We start from the raw sequence: 18,551 nt of genomic DNA on the forward strand, positions 1-18,551 counted from the left end.
CCAAAGGCTCCAGGCCAGCCTGAGCTACAGCTGAGTTTGGGACACTCTGGGCTGTACTGTTTAAAAATTAAAACCAACCAAATAAAGTAAGAAAGAGAGAGAGAAAAGCGTATAACGTACAGAGCTATTTCCAGATACTGTATCCTTGTCCTCCCAGCCCCTTTCAAGGGTTTTTCTGTATATCCCCGGCTGTCCTAGAACTTGCTCTATAGACCAGGCTAGCCTTGAACTCAGAGATCTGCCCACCTCTGCCCACCAGTGCTGGGATTAAAGGTGTGTGCCACCACCACCAGGCTTGTTCTCATTCATAAAACATTTCTTGGCAAACTCAACTCAGGAAATCAACATTCCTTCAGATTTACACAATCTTCAGAGTGTATTTACATATTTACAAAAGTAGTATTAAGTACCATAACCCATATTCTGCTTTACCTGTAGTATGTTTTCAAATGTACTGGATCACGGCATGCTATCATATGCTCCCTGGGACTGGGACTGTGAACATGTGTAAGGACAACTCAATACATGTGAGGATTCCTAAGCTTGCCTGGAGGCAAAGCTACTTCCACTGTCCCATGAGTCAGGCATCTGTGAATGCACCACCATACTTGGAGAATACAGTTCCTAAAACTAAAGAGGTGGATGTGGCTCTAATCATTAGTGGATGACCCTAAAAGTGGGTCTATTTTTATCATGTACTTGTTCTCATTTCCCTATTAGATATAAAGCACTGCCAAATTATAATCAATCGTCTAATATGGCAGTCTTCTTATAAAAACAGGAGTAATTTCTCATTTATTTCAAGTTCAAGTGAGTACTCTGAGGACAAAATAAAAACAAATTTTGTGTGTGCATGTGTATCTGTGCACACTCCCGTGTGTGAATGTGTGTGCATGTTGTCACACTCCTGTGTGTGTGTGTGTGTGTGTACACATGTGTATGTGTGCATGTGTGCACCTGTGGGCATACTCATTTATATGAGTGTGTGTGTTGTCACACTCCTATGTGTGTTTGTGTGTGTATATACATGTGTGTGTGTGCGCATGCATGTGTGTGTACCTGTGGGCACACTCATGTATATGAGTGTGTATGTGTGCATGTTGTCACACTCCTATGTGTGTGTGTACATGTGTATGCATGTGTGTGCATGTGTGTGTACCTGTGGGCACACTCATGTATATGAGAGTGCATGTGCATGTTGTTACACTCCTGTGCATGTGTGTGTATGTGTGCACGTACATGCATGGGCATGTGTGCACGTGCATGCATGGGTATGTGTGCAAGTGTGTGTACCTGTGAACACACTCATATGAGTGTGTGTGCATGTGTGTACCTGTGGGCACACTCATGGAAATGAGTGTGTGTATGTGTATGTAATGATCAGTATATCAGATGTGTGAGTATGGTGACATGTTAATTTCCTTTCCTGGCTCAGCAAAGTCTCTGTGATTGAGAGCTTAATGTAAAATCATGAAGAAATCGATCAGATGGATTAGAAAATTCAATTTTGAATAGTTTTCTTATGGAATAATTATCATGTTTCAAATAAAAATTAAGCAAGTAAAAAAACACAATAAAATCCTTAAAAGCATAAAAAGTGTGTCTATGACAAGCGTATACTACTAAGACCCTACTCTGTGCTGAAGGACAGTCAGGCTACATTTCTGTTTTTCACAGTAGGCAAATAATTTTTTTAAAAATAAAAGGTGAATTAGTGTCTCTGATATCAGGAAGAAAATACTGACTTCCACTTTAATCAACAAGGCAGAATAATGTGTATTATGTTTGTTTCCACAAAAGTTATTAGCATTAAAAACTGACCCTGAGAGTTATACACTTCTGCTGTTTGGAAAATAGTCTTTATGTTGTGATCATCTCCATCTGCATAAGACATCACTATAATATTGCCATAGTTCTAATAACACCCTTAAAATCACTTTATAATTGCGTTGAGCTTTTATTTTTCAACAAAAATGATTCAATTTTATTTAAATCCTAGAAGAAGCAATCAAAAGGCAATCTCCTGCTTTGATTGCTTCTTAAGAACTGCCATGTTAAAATAATGTGGTTGCTTTGGATACTCAGTAACAATTTTCAACATTTCCCTATTGGTGTTAAAAGTCACTTTGTTCCTCCTGTCTTGTAGGCTGCAGAAGTTCAGGAGACTGACAATACAGTGGTAATAAAACTGAAAACCTACACACTCCATTTGGAAATGACAATAGTCATGACAATGCTCCATGCTCATAAACTGAGTCTGTTTGCCCTAAAATTGTTTCCAAGCCTACAGTGTGGTCTCTAGTTTCAAATGATGACAACGACAAGCTTAGAATCAGAAGGTAGGAAATTTGGTTTTGAAAAAAAAAAATCCCAAAAGATTTCTTTGAAGTCAGATATAGCAGTGTTTCTTTGTACCTGCTGCCTATCTGCCCTCCGGAGTTTGCATTTGGATCACGGTATTTACTTTTACTCCTCGAGGTTAATTTGAATTATATTTACAGAAAGTTATTTTTTCTACGTATGTTTAGAAACCCAGAACATGAGCATACTTCATCCAAGCTGCTGGGATCTGTATGGATGTAGGATGGATTAAGCCAATGCAAAAAGACTTCAAAGTTTGGAGTGAATTTGCATTGAGACATAAATTACCCAGGATATTCAAAGCCATAAATTAGCTTCAGGACATAAATAGCTCTCTTGTGGCTCACAGAAGCACAACAATTCTCTTTATTCCATACATATCTATTATCATGTTTTCTCTAAGACTCTTCATGGGCTCGATTTCTTGGCCCACACTGTGTTTTTATTTTTATATTCAAAATATGCTCGCTGGTAGCTGCTAAATGTCCAAAGTTAAAAAGTATTGCACTGCCTATATTAATATTAACCTCATTTCTTTTTTATGCTTAGCACACACATGGTGTGAGCAGGCACAAACTACTGGCACTATATAAGTGAACAGAAGTGTTTTTTAAAATCATGAATTAAATATAACAGTATAAAGAATTCTGTTTAGCTTCTTGATTACACAATATATATAATATATTATAATAGAGATATAATGTGTACTATAGTACATAGAATACATACATGTATACATGGAATGTTTAGCAATTTTCATAAATATCTGCAAATAATGCTGAAATCAGAGACCAGCATTTTCTATCCAACAACAATAAAAAAGAAGTAATTTATCTAAAATATATTTCCTGTAGCTTAAGTCACTGAGAGTGTCACAAGAAGTGTTCAGAAAAAAAGAAAACCCTGAAATTTTTGCAGTCTTAAAAACACAAAACACAAATTCTATCTCATAAACTCAACTTAGTGTCCTGGATAAATGTCATAATGTCCCCAAAGAGTGATAGAGTTGAGCCTGGCAATGAATAACCACTACCAAGTGAATGTCATAAATATTTGAAATAACTGTCCTTCACTGATTAAATGTCTACATACTTCTGCTTTGGTCTCCTCCCCTCCAACGGCTCTTCATCTCAGAGGAAAGATGCTGTTGCCGAACTGCCCCCATTTTAATCATTATAATAAAATGACTCCCTATTCTAAGTGTAAAGAAAATAATTAAATCTTTCCACTGTGTACTAGTTTCTTACATGTAAGCTTAATAAATTTCATTTTAAAACGTCAATAAATACAGACCCATAAAGGAGTAATCTCATGACTAAATGCCTATTTTGTACCTTCATCCTCTCTAAAACACACACACACACAATCTGTAATGCAGACAGATGCACAGTCAATGCAAATGAAAATAACATACTTTTCTCATTAACGTTGAAACTGCTGAATTGTTACATTTATATTTTTTTAGTGGTGTGGGTAAACAGTTGAATTGTGCTGTCTCAGTTTACTTGATGTGAAAATTAAAAAAGCAATGTGAACAATGAGTGTGAGTATACACTTTTTTACTGTAGGATGGATTTACTATGATGTAATCACACATTCTACAGAAGTGTGATATTAGTTGAGGGAGGGAGTCTTCATCCTGCTATGAGACTTACAAGGATTTCTTTAGAATCCTGATTTAACTGAAAGAAAAAGTCATAGGATGTTGGGGGTGTAAAATTTAACACTGTCTGAAAAAATTCAAAAACATTTAATAACAATTTAAAAAACCAAAGATATTGAAGGAGTTTAAAGCAAAAAATAAATAATCGCTTCTCTAGTAATATTTTTAACAATGCAACCGAGAACAAAAATTCTCCAAACCAAACCCCGGCCTAATATAAAAATGTAACTTCTAAAAATTATCCTATAGTGCTTTTCAGCTACAAACAAAAGAATTCCATTATTTAATCCCACATACCTCACAAAAATCTTTGGCTGGAACTCAGTACATCTTTAAAATATATACCTTTAAAAATGTAAAAAAAAATCATAATTTACTTAAAGATTTTAAGTTTTAATATTTATCTAGATATTTCAACCAGGTAGATTTCCAAAATCAACACATACCCAAAAGGGGAAATTATTTAGGAGCCTAGACCCAACTGTTTCTCTCATGAAATACTCAGTCAGAACAAAAACCCAAAAAAATAGTGAAGGAGGGAAAAAAGAATAATAATCAGAAGAAGAGGAAACTAGCAAAGGACAGCTTGAAAACCAGCAACAGCCTGCCAATTGCCACAGTGAATTTAAATAACCAATCAACATCACTGTCTTCAACAGAAATAAAATCAGGCGCATCAGGAAATGTCATCGTACCTGCATGCACTTTAAATGACTACGGCACACGGCACACGCTGTAAAATCTTCAGAAATAAAGCACACTTCCTTTAACTGCTGCAAAACACGGCTGCAGAAGCCCAGGATACATTTTTTTTTTTCTTTTTCAGGGAACTGATCCAGCTTACAGCCAGCCCCGTGACCTATGAACTCCCTTCTGCCCCCTCCTCTTCTGCAGTCAAAGCCTGTGCTGCTCTCATTTGCATAAGGTTCAGGCAGTGCTCCAGCAGCCAAAGCGGAATGCTGGGTAAGGAATTGTGGAGCTGCGGTTTGCCCAGGGTACCTGCATCCTGGAGCACCCGGACCCGCAGTGGGGAGTGGGCATGCTTCACCAGGCTGTCAACATCGCACCCGCTATGTCCATTAACGGATAAAAGATTTTAGCGGTTGTTTCAGTCTTGCGTTACTTGTTTACGGCCTCCCCCACCATAAGAAGCTGTCTGCAGCGACTCTGGTAACCAAGGAAACCCAAATAGTCAAATACTTCATTTAAATACGTGTGGAAGGCCAATTTAAAATTGTCATTAACTTCTCTTGTTTTGGAGACATAGCTCTTTTTTTTTTTTAAAGTGGAATATGTATCGTATGCATAATCAGACATATGGGATGTTTTTGTTGTGGTGGTTTAAACAACAACTTACAGACATCAATTTACATTAGGCACCAGACACATTAGATGCAGTCATTTCAGTAATATTGAAAAATGTTAAATGTGCCCAAGTGCCTTAGAGATCATCATCTAAAATGGTACCCAAAAATTAATTGTAAAGATTTTATGTCCCAGGATGCCTTTAAAGGATAGAGCAGTGAAAACGTAGAGCAAAGTTAGACTGCATATTTAAATTCGAAGAGTCACCTCATAGAAATGCCTGTCTTTCTTTCCCAATGAATTTGAGCGGTGAGCTATTTATTATTTGTTATCTTGGCTTTGCTTTCCTTTCTCAGCAATCTATTTGAAATACAAACTTCTGTATTACTCATAAACTCAAGAGCTACTTATTTTCAGGTAAATATTATGTATGTATATATTTTATAAATATCCACAAAGACATATTTTCCTTTTCTGAGATATTGAACCAGTAGGAATTCTGATCATCATAGGGTTGACCCAGTCATTTTCTTAAAATTAAGCTAATTTATCTTTCTTCATATGTTAATAACTAACATCTATAATATAAAAGGTTTTATAAGTGTTTTCCATTTCTGGGAAGAATCATATGGAAAATAGAAGGCAAATAAATATTAGCATCTTAATAAAGTATAAAATACCTTAAATAACATTATTGACATTTTCATTTAAATTTTTTATTGAAAAATATTAGACATTTTACATAAATACCCTTACAGGATAGTGAAAAATATCAGCAAATTCTGAATGAAGCATCTTCTATAAGAAATACAAACTAAGGCAATATAGAATTTTTTCATACAAAAAAGTGAGGCTTTTTTTAAACCTGCTATTTATTAGTCACTTGGCTTTATGTATTTCTGCATACACCAAATATTAGCTATTACTAAATTAAAATTTTCTGACCTATACATTTTTAAATAGAATAAACAACTTTTCAGTTTAAAATAATAATATCAGCATTTCTGTTTATTTGACTCCATCAAAAATTGAATCTTGCTGGGTCACTTCAAGTGCACCTTTCCTATTTCCATTTGAAATACCTTTCAAAGTTTTTGTTTAAGGCAAAAACACCCATCAGCCCAACCTAATTTAAATGCAATCAAATACCAGGAAGTGTTGGGGGGGGGATTTATTAAAAAATCACCGACCTGTTCAAACAGCTGTAGTCGAGTCCTGGCAGTCTTTATTCATTAGAATCCAAAATAAATTGATTATCATTTTACAGTACGTGTCAGCATCATGGAAGGCATCGTTCTTCCTGGTTCAGTGGAATCTTCTTACATTTCCCAGCCCCGTGTTTTATTGCTGGTACCATATGCTTTATTGTTCCGAGACAAGAGCTTCCCTCGCACAAAGACTCATTACCTACTGCTTGCTGCACGGCATCAGCCTCAGCCAGGCTGCCTATATGTGATCACATGGAGCTCTGTCTGAGCAAGCCAGCCTTGCTTCTGACTTCACTGTGTCTATGGATATTTTTATCAGCTGACTCTACGAGAAGGAAGAAAACAGCAGATAAGGGACCTGCCCTAAGACATTAATGGAGCGTGATTAGGAAATCCCCACACTAGATTTTATTATTGAAAATGATTCGACAGCCATTTAAAAGGGGAGAACTAGATTTTATTTTAAATAAGAGTTTATAAAAAAAAAAAAAAACAGAAAACCAAAAACAACAACAACAAAAAACTTGCTCAAGCCATTTCCTACCTTGTGTTTCTGAAAGTACTATTTATAAATACCATCCAATCTAATGAACCAATTGACCATACATTTTTAACCTTTCAATTGCAACTATTTCTTTTCTTGGTTCCTCCAACCCCCACTAAAAGGCCAGAGGCTGATTCCCTCAAAATTTCTTCCAGTAAAATTCCCATCACTAAAAGATACAATCTGTGAATACAAATAGAGACCAGTTCTTTTTGGTTCGGAGGACGAGAGGCTTAGACTCTCTTTACTGAAGTATATAAATGAGGTAGGTGATTAATTTATCTTCTCAAAAGGCAACACATTCCTAGAACAGCTGACTACAATGAACAATAAAGATCTCAAGTTAAAGAACAGATGGCTCATACTAATTCTTAAAACCGCAGTAACTTATTTTAGACAGCTTACCTCAGTGGGGCATATGGTTTACCTCATCTGATTTTAATGCTAACAAGTCCTTCCAGAGATGATTTCTCTACATTTATGGGAACCTTTGGCAGCTTTGATACTGTTTCAATACACATATACTATGTATGTCTGAATACATTCACACCAGCTTTCCATAACTAAAGTCTCAAAACTTGAAAATCAATTACAGATCTTCAAACAAACAAACAGACAGACAGACAGACAGACAAAACCTACATAGCTGATGGAATTTGATTTAAAATTCCATATATTTTATGGACTATTTGGTTGATAGGCTACCTGACTTGAATTGGTATTTGAAAGCTTTTGACTCAAAAACATCAATAATTATCCGGTGGCAAATACATGAAAATTCCACAAAGATCATGGAAGGAAAAACCAAAAGCATCATAAAATGATGAGAAAAATGTATTTCCTACATCATTAGATTGATATACAGTGCATTGTAATGGCCCGTGTAAACATGTCAGTACTTAGAAAGAATGAAGGGACACACATTCATGTGCTTATTGATGCGCACACATGTCAACCTCCAATCAATAAACTCTTATTTTCTAAAAGGAAAACAATACAACGTAAACATTTTTCTCAGCTGAACTTTAAAAATGCAGAGTAAGTCGGTGTGACTAAAAAAAAAATAAGTTCTGGAGTGAAATGATTTTTCACGGTTTTTCATATTATTTGCAGGGTTAGTATTGATCTGGGACATTTCATGTCTTGTGTAGTAAGTTTTTCTTAGCATGAAAGGAATACTGGGGTATACTTCCAGTGCCACCATTTTCAAGTGTTTGCTCCAGAACATCCATGTTCATCTTCTGTTCTACAATATAGAGACACAGAACCTTGGGCCATAAATGAAAATGCAAAGAAAAAGTTCCTGTGGAATCGTCATCCTCTGGCTCCCGAAAGGTGCCTGTGTTTTGGTGAATACCTTTGATGAGGTCAGCATGCTAATGCACAAGGAAGTAAACAAAAGGCAGCCATTTTTTTCTTGTATTATATCACTTCAAAGGAGGGAGATAAAATGGCTGCCAAGTAGAGGAAAAGACCCTATTTTTTTTTTTTAAATTAAGTTATTTCAGAGTTCTTTTGGTGCTTCTGTGGGTCAGATCATGGGAGAGAGGAGGAAAAAAAATCCATATATGTGTGATTTTTCTGTCTCGTTATGAATATAAGGATATAAGAAATAAATTGATATAAGACCTGAAGATACGTGAAAACAATATAAAAATAGCTAAAACAAGTGTCTAGGAAAATGAGGAAGACTTTTCACACAATCTGTTAAATGTAAAAACCTGAAATTTTCATTTATGTGGAGAAGAGAAAACTAAAGGTAGATGCCAGAGGCAGAGAGATCTTGAAACAGGAAGAATGGATCACAAAATAGTAATAGTTCTCTTACTACCTTAAATGACCATGGTAAGTTATTGTAAAAAGTGATTCCCTAATTTCCAATTCTGTAATGGGGAACAAATACCTTCTAGTTAGCAAGTCATGGAATACATAGAAATTCTTCTACATTTCAACTCCACAAATTAGATTTAACCAAGCATTAGCCATTAATATTAATAATAAAGAGCCATAGGTTATAAAATCATAATAACTACTTAACAATCATTTTAGTAAATGATTTTGTAACAAAAGCAAGTAGGGCTTTGGGAGAAAAAGATTGTCTTTATATAACACATTTTAAAAAATGGAAGACATTTAAGAAATAATTCAAAATCTCAGGAACGTGCCTTGTGATTAAAACAAATGAGAAAATAGACACTTCATCACAACCAACATTCTGGAATTCTCTGTCTGCAACATGGCAAGAGACGCTAGAGCAGCGAGTCTTGCATTACACAATAAACAACGGTGTTTCTGCTTCTGCAACACTTTCATCAGCCAAGAGTGCCTCAGATTTGTAACTGACAGAGGAAGACCAGATCACAGCTTAAAACAGTGAACGGTGTCCAAGATTAGAGGGATGCTTCAGTTTTAGGATATTGAAAGTTGTAAACAAAGATAGTTCAGCTCTTACTATTGATTCTGACTACCTTAGCTTTCCTCTGAAGGCAAATTGACATCATAGAATCACTTGGCTTCATCCTTTTTCCTTCACAATAGGCGAGGATTATTAAAAGGAATCTAAGATGTTTGCTGTTAGTAACACAGACATAGACTATTGCTAGAAGGATGATCTACTGAACAGGAAGATGCTCTGTCCTGAGCACCTATGTTTCAAGGCTGTCTGTCTATCTGCCCTTTACCACAGCACCCCCTGGTGAGGTCACCCTTGATAAGGCTGCCCATCATTTCCTTCCAATCTATTAGGGAAGTGAGTAATTTTGCCATGTCAGCTTAAAAATCCAGGAGCAAGGCAGTCCAATTCAACAAACATTTATTGGGTAGCTACCATGCCTCAAGCTCATTTTATAGGGATATAAAAGTGAAATATTAACTACTTGCTTGAAGATTGGAATCTCTTTACCTTAAACAAACAAACAAACAAGTAAATAAAGAAAATAAGAAAACTGCAGCCGAGAACGTGATTGAGTGGTGGTGACACAGGAGAATTGCTTTAATTTTAAAATCTTATCATCCCAAATCTATACTTCATGTAAAATCAGGATAATGTCTTTATGTTGAAATTGTCTGTTAAAAAATGATGTAATATAAAATAACTCCTTGAGTATTTTGTTTTGGGATAGCATAACCTAAAAGAGAAGGCAAATCTTTCTTAATAAAATTATGTATGCCTATCATGGCTGCAAATTCTTCATGATTCTTTAGACAAAAAGGACAGCCTAGCCTTTCCACCTCCCCTGTGGCTGCTTTTACTGAAGCCTTTTCCAGGAGTCTGAAAAATGACATCCTGAACGTTGTAAGGATGGATCCTAAGAAATCCATGGCTTCAACCTGAAACTCCAAGTCCCCTGAGCCACTGTGTAAGGAGACAGGCTATTCCAAGGCTGCCATGCTGGAGAAGACACCCATAGGCACTCTAGGAGAAAAGTGATTATTGTATAAATGTTGTCTTGGAGAATCAACAAAGACAAGGAGAAAGGTTTACAAAACGAGAAGAAGAGGGAATTTGAATTGACTTGGGGAGATAGGAGATAAGGCAAGTGTTCAAAAGTGCTGACATAGAGAAAAAAAACAAGCTTGGTGCCCCCCGCCCCCCCCCCCTTGAGCAGCATGACACTATTTTGTTTGTTTTGTTTTGTTTAGTTTTGTTTTATTTTGTTTCGAGACAGGGTTTTTCTGTGAAGCTCTAGCTGTCCTGGAACTCATTCTGTAGACCAGGCTAGCCTCGAACTCAGAAATCCGCCTGCCTCTGCCTCCCAAGTGCTGGGATTAAAGGCATGCGCCACCAACGCCCGGCTAGCATGAGACTATTGCTGGTGTATCTGTGAGGCTGTGAGGTCAGCAAAGAATGAGAGGTAGGGTCAACGTCATAGGTAAAGGAGACAGTTTTGCCTTTGACTAGTTCGATGAAGTACTGCCCCACCCACAAAGTATTGGAAAACATGGGTAGCAACATTGAGCTTGACCTGAAAGTGGTGACTGGGGCAAGGCAGAAAAGAATCTAGTGGACAAAAAGATGGTATACTTAAAGCCTGGTGTGATAAACTGGCCTTTAATCTTGTTTATGTCTTAGAAAGCTAATCGTCCAATGGCTCAGCTACCGGTCCCATCCAGACCAGGGAACGTTAATTAAGCTAGCTTTATCATGCTCAGTAATTTTGCATGTATTTTGATTTGTGCTGCCCTCAGAGTTTCAACTTTGAAATAGTGTGAAAATACTTAATGTCAAATAATATTAACATGTTTGGAAGGCTGAACACAGCTGTAAAACAACTTACTTTGACTACGGGGCACACAGGAAAGTATTAGCATTATTTTCCTATTTCTGATTTTGGCATTGTGGGAGGGGCTGATGGAGGGGAGAAGAATATGTTCTGGTTGGACAAAAAAGAAAAAATGTAATTTCGATTATGAAGGGTAAGGCTTAACATATGTACAGAACTCGGCAAAGGAACGTGGGATTTTATTCTTGTAGCTTTTCATTTTATTTGGACATTAGGTAATGAAGGCAGCAGATGTTAAATGTAGCAACCCATGAATGGACACTAAAGGGCACAGGTTAAATGGCTAGAATCGCTCTATAACTACGACTATCATAGCTACAATACTAACATAAATCATCTAAACTTGGCTGCAAAGAAATCCTTATGCAAAGTGACCCAGTTTAGGAAGTGTCCAGATTTCCTCCCACCCCGCCATCTCCCCTGACAAAGGCATTAGAAAACAGCATTTGTTAAGAGAAAGAACCCAATGAAGCAAAGCTCCCAAGGAACACAAAGGGTATACTGACATCGTCATAGTGTGCATCAGCCGTGGCCATAGTAATCTCGTCTTGTGCTGAACTAGATATAGAACACTGGGCAAAATAAAGTGTGCAGTTATATGGTACGACCGAAAATTAACCATGAGCTGAACCACTTTAGAGTCAAGACTAAGAGAGGTTGTTTGTTTGTTTTTGTTTTCTTTTTCATTTACACAAAACCATAAAGACTTGGCCAATGAAATAAATAAATATTTTTATATGTATACATGCAAACAGCTTTGGTATCGTATTGATATGGAGTCATTGATACAAACATATAGGCAGATACAGATGCAATGGCAGTGTCTGTGGTATGTTCACTATTTTTTTTTTTTTTTTTTTTTTTTTTTTTTTTTTTTTTTTTGTTTTTCGAGACAGGGTTTCTCTGTGTAGCCCTGGCTGTCCTGGCACTCACTTTGTAGACCAGGCTGGCCTCGAACTCAGAAATCCGCCTGCCTCTGCCTCCCAAGTGCTGGGATTAAAGGCGTGTGCCAACACGCCCGGCTCGGTATGTTCACTATTGATGCTTGGAACTGAGTTTTGTACTCTGACATCTCAAGAGAGATAAATGATGTAAGCAATGAGCTAAGTGGCTCTTCATCTACTTACAGAAAGAGATGCAAAGAGTGAGTTACAGGATGAGGAAGGCATTTTAAAACTGAAGAATTGCCGGGCGTGGTGGCACACGCCTTTAATCCCAGCACTTGGGAGGCAGAGGCAGGCGGATTTCTGAGTTCGAGGCCAGCCTGGTCTACAAAGTAAGTTCCAGGACAGCCAGGGCTACATAGAGAAACCCTGTCTCGAAAAAACAAAAAACAAAAAGAAAAAAAAAAGTAAATTAGTTTCTCCTTTAGGCAAACGTACTAATGAGCTTACTTCCATGGCTACTAAAGCTAGTGGCGGGCTACATGGCAAGGAGCGTGCATCTTCTTTCTTGTTCCTACAGTCGGGTTCCTACTTAGTATTCATTATTCATGTCTATTTTTATCATGGAACGCTATTACATGAAACCACAATCCAAGCATATTTGGCTCTTGGTTTTACTTATGGGGGAAAGAAATTATGCAGCCTTCTGATACTGGGGTGTGACAGAGCTATAGATATGCTATCATATGGATAAGGAATATATCTGTTCCTTAATGTTAGACCATGTAGTATTTAATTTAGAAAGTATGTTTAAAAGATCTACTCTATCCTATGCCTCTACCACTCCTGTATATTTACCTGAAGTCCACATACTATATCACAAAAATATTAATGATCATTAGTATTCACTATTCACAAAGGCTGAGTTATGGAACCAGACTAAGTGTCCAAGGGGGATGAATAATCAGAACATGTATATGTACAATGAATATTTTTTGCCATAAAACCAAAATTATATTGGTTGTTAGGAAATGGATGCAATTTGAGATAATATAGTAATTGGACTGAACAAGTCTCAGAAAGATAATTATCACATGTCTTTATTCATTTGTGGTTTCTAGATTTTTATATGGAAACCTAAAGTCACACAGAGAGGACATGAAAACAGAATTGAAATTTCCTAGGGGAGCATGTTGTATTTGAATATTATAACCTCAGTACCTGTAGCTGACCACCATGAATATTATTACTGTTTGCTGGCCATCTTTATCTCTTTAGATCTTGGTGAGTTATCTATAGAACACGTAATAAAAATGGATAAGATAGTATTAGGCTTTATAATTGCTACTGTTTGTAGCCACTCACAGTCTAACAAATTTATTACATTATATTTATATACTATGTCTTTGGCCTGTGGAAGTCTATGCTTACAAATATCACTCCAATTATGATAGCCTATAAATCTTGGAACCAAGAGACAGTAAGACTTGATGGGGAAGAATCATGTAGTTTAAATACAAAGATCTTTGAAGACATCACATTTATAATAGCTAAAATATTAGGAGCATGCAAATATTTTTAAAATATATTATCAGTGCTGTAGAATATCAAATAAGCATAAAACCATAGCCATGAGAATGTAAAGACAATGAAAATGTTTATAGAATGAAAACTGATGATAAAGTTACCAGAAATACAGAATGTATAATTGCAACTAATGTGCACAGAAGAAAACTAGACAGAGACATAAAAGAATTAGTGATTATGTATGAGCAGTAAACAATATGCACACTGTGGTCCCAGTACAATCGACTCTCTGTTTCCATTGGTTCACATGTACAGCAGTCTACCAAACACAGAAACACTTAGAAAAAAATTAATCTGTCCTGAACTTGGACAGATTCTTTTTCTTGTACTTTCTCCCTAAATACTATTTGCACTACATTATACTGTTAGGTATAATAAGAAATCTAGAAAAGGTAGTATTGGAGGACGCAGACAGGTTCTGTGCCAGTACCACACCGTTTTATGCAGGGTTCTGCAACATCCCACCTACTCCTGTCAAAAGGTAAGTCCCTGAATCATTCTTCCATTAATACCAGGGGATTGCTGGGCTTTAAATATATATGTACAAACTAAATGAAAACAAAAATCAAATCAAAATCATTTTTTAAAACAACAGTGATCTCTTGGAATGGACAATGGATGATTTTGATAACTTCTACTTTGACTTTTTTTTATACTTTCCTAGTTTTATTATTACTAATGCAATATAAAATAATGTTAAATAACCATACAAATAAAGAACACTCATATGGTTACTGTGTTGGAGTTAGTTATACTAAAATTATCATAATCAGAAAAACATTTATAAATCAGTGTGCGCCTCTAAACGTTTTCAATTGCTGTAAATTTACAGTTTTAGAAATGAAAGGAATTGATCCCTGACACCAACCCTCCACCCTTAGGCTAGATTTGAAGCCTGCTATTGCTGACTCCAAGTCTCCCAGAAGACCTGATTGCTTTTGACTGATGAACATTCATGCCTCTGTAACACTTCCTACAAGTAACCAAACACCAGGGTGTTTTCTGTTAAATTCACTTCACAGGTACTACAAAGCACTTCATGTTGCTACTCTTCCCTTTCCCTGAGTTTCCAGGGATGGAAAGGCTGACTGGAAATGGCTCACAAAGGACTCAGTGAGTGACACTTCTCATGGCCATGGGGCCTCAACTTGATGATAAAGCAGTTTATCTGGCAGGAGGGGGTCGGGGGGATGGGTAGGGGATGGAGGGAGAAATGTCCAGGGATCTAGAGAAGTGTTTGACTGTTTTATGTGAGGGGGGGGCAGGCTTGAGAATTTAGATAATCTAGAGCTGAACATTATGCAGTTCCAGTTAAAATTTAACAGCTGGGGAGGGGTGGTGGTGGTGAGGGAGAATAGAAAAGAAAAGAACCGGCCTTGGGTAAAAGCACCTAATTGGGAAAAAAATAGTGTCGGCCTGCCAAAACTGTTATGCTTGGAGAGTGCCCTGGAGGTAGAGGTTCCTCTGGTCAGCTCTTCTCCTGCAATCCCAGGGCAATCTGATGTTATAGCTTCCTGAACCTGAACGTACGACCAGGACCAGTGAGTTCTCTTACAGTTACTAATTGATACCGAGAAAGAACCAATCATGGCAGCATAGTAGGGAAGTGTTTCCCAGGCAACAGCGTGAGGGACATTTTTTATTGTGCTTTGCTCAATAAATCTTTGGCTATAAATAGGAGCCTCTAAAAGTCCCATGTCAGAGGGCAGAATGGTAGTAACTATGAGATGTCAACTAAGTTGATTTCTCATCATTTCTGGTTTTTACTTTCTTTCATAGGTTGGAGTTTTCCTTTTGCATCTTAAGCAAATGCATTTCTGTTTCTAGAAATATAGCCAGAAGCAGGGGTATCTATGTCAAGAGACCTGCCTGACTTGTATTCACAGACTTAGAACAGATCTTGAGACTTGTCCACGAGAGGTGCCCAAATGACTGTGGAATAAGTTCTCTCAGGAACTTCTATTTTGAAAGAAACAGAAGGTACGCACAAACACCGAGACAAATGACTTTAGAATATTGGTTACTGCTGGTAAAGTTTCAGGTTGTTCGGAGGACAGAATTGTTTAACACTGACCTCCTGTTTGTGTTTCCTGAGCCTGTCTAAATAAAACAGATGAAAAGCTGACAATATTGCAAACACTTGTTCTTCCCCAACAACAGGGTTACAAGAATTGGTCCCGACAAGATGTCTTGCAGTTATTCTCCCTGCCTACAGACACTCTGCAGCTGGTAACACGTTTTCAGCCTTGTTAAAAATTTTTTTTCCTACTGATAAAATTTCTTGAGCCTTCTTTTCAGGTACCAGTCACCATGACCAATATTTCTGTCAACGTCTTTCCCCTCTTTATTTTCTTGCAAACAAGGAAAGAATGTGCCTTAAGCTGTTCCCCATCCTAGGAGCTGCCCCTGCGACTTTGCATGCCCAGTTTCATATCAACCTATTTAGAGTCACTGGGTACTGAGTGGAGATGTACATGCATCTTGGGGTTTTCAGGCTTTTCCAATGAGCCCCCCGAATTAGATAACACTTCTGTCAATATGTAAGCCACTCTTTATTTCTGTCAATGTAAGCATCTTTTAAGTTTATATGCACTTTTAAAGAAAACTTTGTAACTATTACATACAGAAGAGTGATATTTCAGACTCACGTGAAATCAGTTTCCAAGGAGGTTAGTGGTATTCAGTATCACTGATATATTAGTGAATCCTCAAGAGCTGTATCAGAAAGTAAAAGAGGAAGGAAACTACAGAATACTCTATTTTTATTCATATTGTTGATTCTTTTTTTCTGAAAGCAAAGAACAGAGTGTGCTGTAGAGTATATTAAAAACTTCTAGCTCTGGAGAAACACGTCTTGAACAACAGATCCCTCTGTGGCAATACTTTTATAAACATTGGCATTAAACTCAGAGAAAATAATGTGTAGGAGGGAATCTGATCTGAGGGTATTTGCAGAGAAAGCAATCTAAATGAACAGTCTATGTCAGACTCAATGAATAAGCAGTTAAATTTGAAACGACTCTTAAAGAATACCTCAAACACACACACACTCATACACACACACACACACACACACACACACACACGGTTATGGAATTGGAAAAGTAAAAGTTATTATTAGGGAGGATTTTTTGAAAGAGAGAGATGCCCACTATCCTCACTCTATGAACCCCCTTTTATACCGTGTTCTACAGAGTTTGTGCTTCCTAACAAAAAATACTCCACCTCTCAATGGACTCACATTACCTCCTGAGGTTTAAACATTTACTTCTGTCCTTACATAGTCTTTCGAGGGAGAAGGATCACCTATAAGTTTATGGGCTTTAGAGCCAGGAGAAGTAAGGCAGGGGTTCCACACGGCCACTTCCCTATTGCAACCCATCTGCCCTCACCTCTTTCATCTGAGCAGACTGCGAATAACTGCAAGAAACAATGAAAGCTTTTTAAAATACAGAATTTAACATGTAGAAATCCCCACTAGTATATAGCACTTCCTTTCAGAGAGGGAAATATGCAATATTTACAGGCATGGTTCCTGTACCTAAATATACTATATGAAACTGGATGACAGCTTTAATTAAATAAAAGAATAGTAGTACTGTGTGCCCCTCTAATGTGAATTTCAGTGTGACAAACCTCATAATGAATACTATTGAAATCAACAGTCTAAAGATTGAAAACAACGGGGCCAGAGAATTGGTTCAGCAGCTAAGAGCACTTGTTGCTAGTGCAGAGGGCCAGGATTCAATTCCCAGCACCCACATGGCAGTTCATAACCTTCTGCAACTCCAGTTCCAGGGATCTGACACTTTTCTTCTGACCTTTACAGACACAAAGCAAGCACGTGGCACAACTACATATATCATATATGCACACATACACACACACACACACACTATATATATATATATATATATATATAATTTTTGCAATATTAAAGACACATGATTAAAGAAGCAACTGCAAGTACATAAACAGGGGGAAAAAAAAGGTCTGATCAACTAAACCCAACAAAGTCGTATAAATATCTGTCCCTGCTTTCTAAAGAACAGATTTCTGTATTTCTTTCTTTCTTGCCAAAAGTCTCAAGGCTTCAAAAGACCAAAGCTCCACTGGTTATCGAATGCTGCGGAGTTGTAGTTGTGCTTTCTGTAGTCTTGGTGGATGTCATCTGCAGTGGGAAGAGATAATCCCTCAGGATGAGCCAAGTGGCTTCCAGGAAGACAGAATGCCATAAAGCTCGCTTGAGCTACAGAACAACATTATAAGACAAGGCACAGGAAGGGTGATGGACAGGTATGCAGTACATGGTGTTCATTATGCTGTGGTAGACTTGATTGCTGAGGGAATGAATAGCCACCCAAGTCTGTATCACAGAAGCAGCCGCAGACCTCTGCAATGTGGCTTTAGAGGAAAGGGTGTGTAATTTTTCTTCTAAAGAATAAACTTTGTAATATGCTGTTTACATGTTTATTTCCACTTTGGAATACCTTAAGGAGAAAGATCCACCACTGCACCATTGAGTTGAGGAACGTTTTTCCAGGTTAAAATAATAAGAGAGTTTATGAGATCCTGAAGAAAAGTAATAGAACCTAGTTAAAGACTTTGACCTTGGATTAGTATTTAAAAGTAACTCTCCATTTTCAATAGCATTACAAACAGTTGTATCACACGAGGCATGGAACAACATGAAGATGATATAAAGTCATCTTCCTA

The 18,551-nt window shown here is 37.2% G+C and overlaps 1 protein-coding gene across 3 annotated transcripts in view; it reads right to left on the minus strand.

The window, feature by feature from the left end:
- Nucleotides 1-18,551, minus strand: part of Csrnp3 (cysteine and serine rich nuclear protein 3) — a 184,101-nt gene that overhangs the window by 93,417 nt on the left and 72,133 nt on the right. The window contains exon 1 of one of the 3 annotated variants that reach the window (XM_021155451.3): nucleotides 6,520-6,762. The exons of 1 other annotated variant lie outside the window; for it this stretch is intronic. The gene's annotated coding sequence lies outside the window, so the exon portion shown is untranslated. Of the gene's footprint in view, nucleotides 1-4,719; nucleotides 5,240-6,519; nucleotides 6,763-18,551 lie in introns of those variants that run through there. One more of the 3 variants, XM_021155452.3, reaches the window with a different exon arrangement.

The sequence above is a fragment of the Mus caroli genome, unplaced genomic scaffold (assembly GCF_978045245.1).
Source record: "Mus caroli unplaced genomic scaffold, Mus_caroli_1 scaffold_2, whole genome shotgun sequence".
NCBI classification, from domain to species: Eukaryota; Metazoa; Chordata; class Mammalia; order Rodentia; family Muridae; genus Mus; species Mus caroli.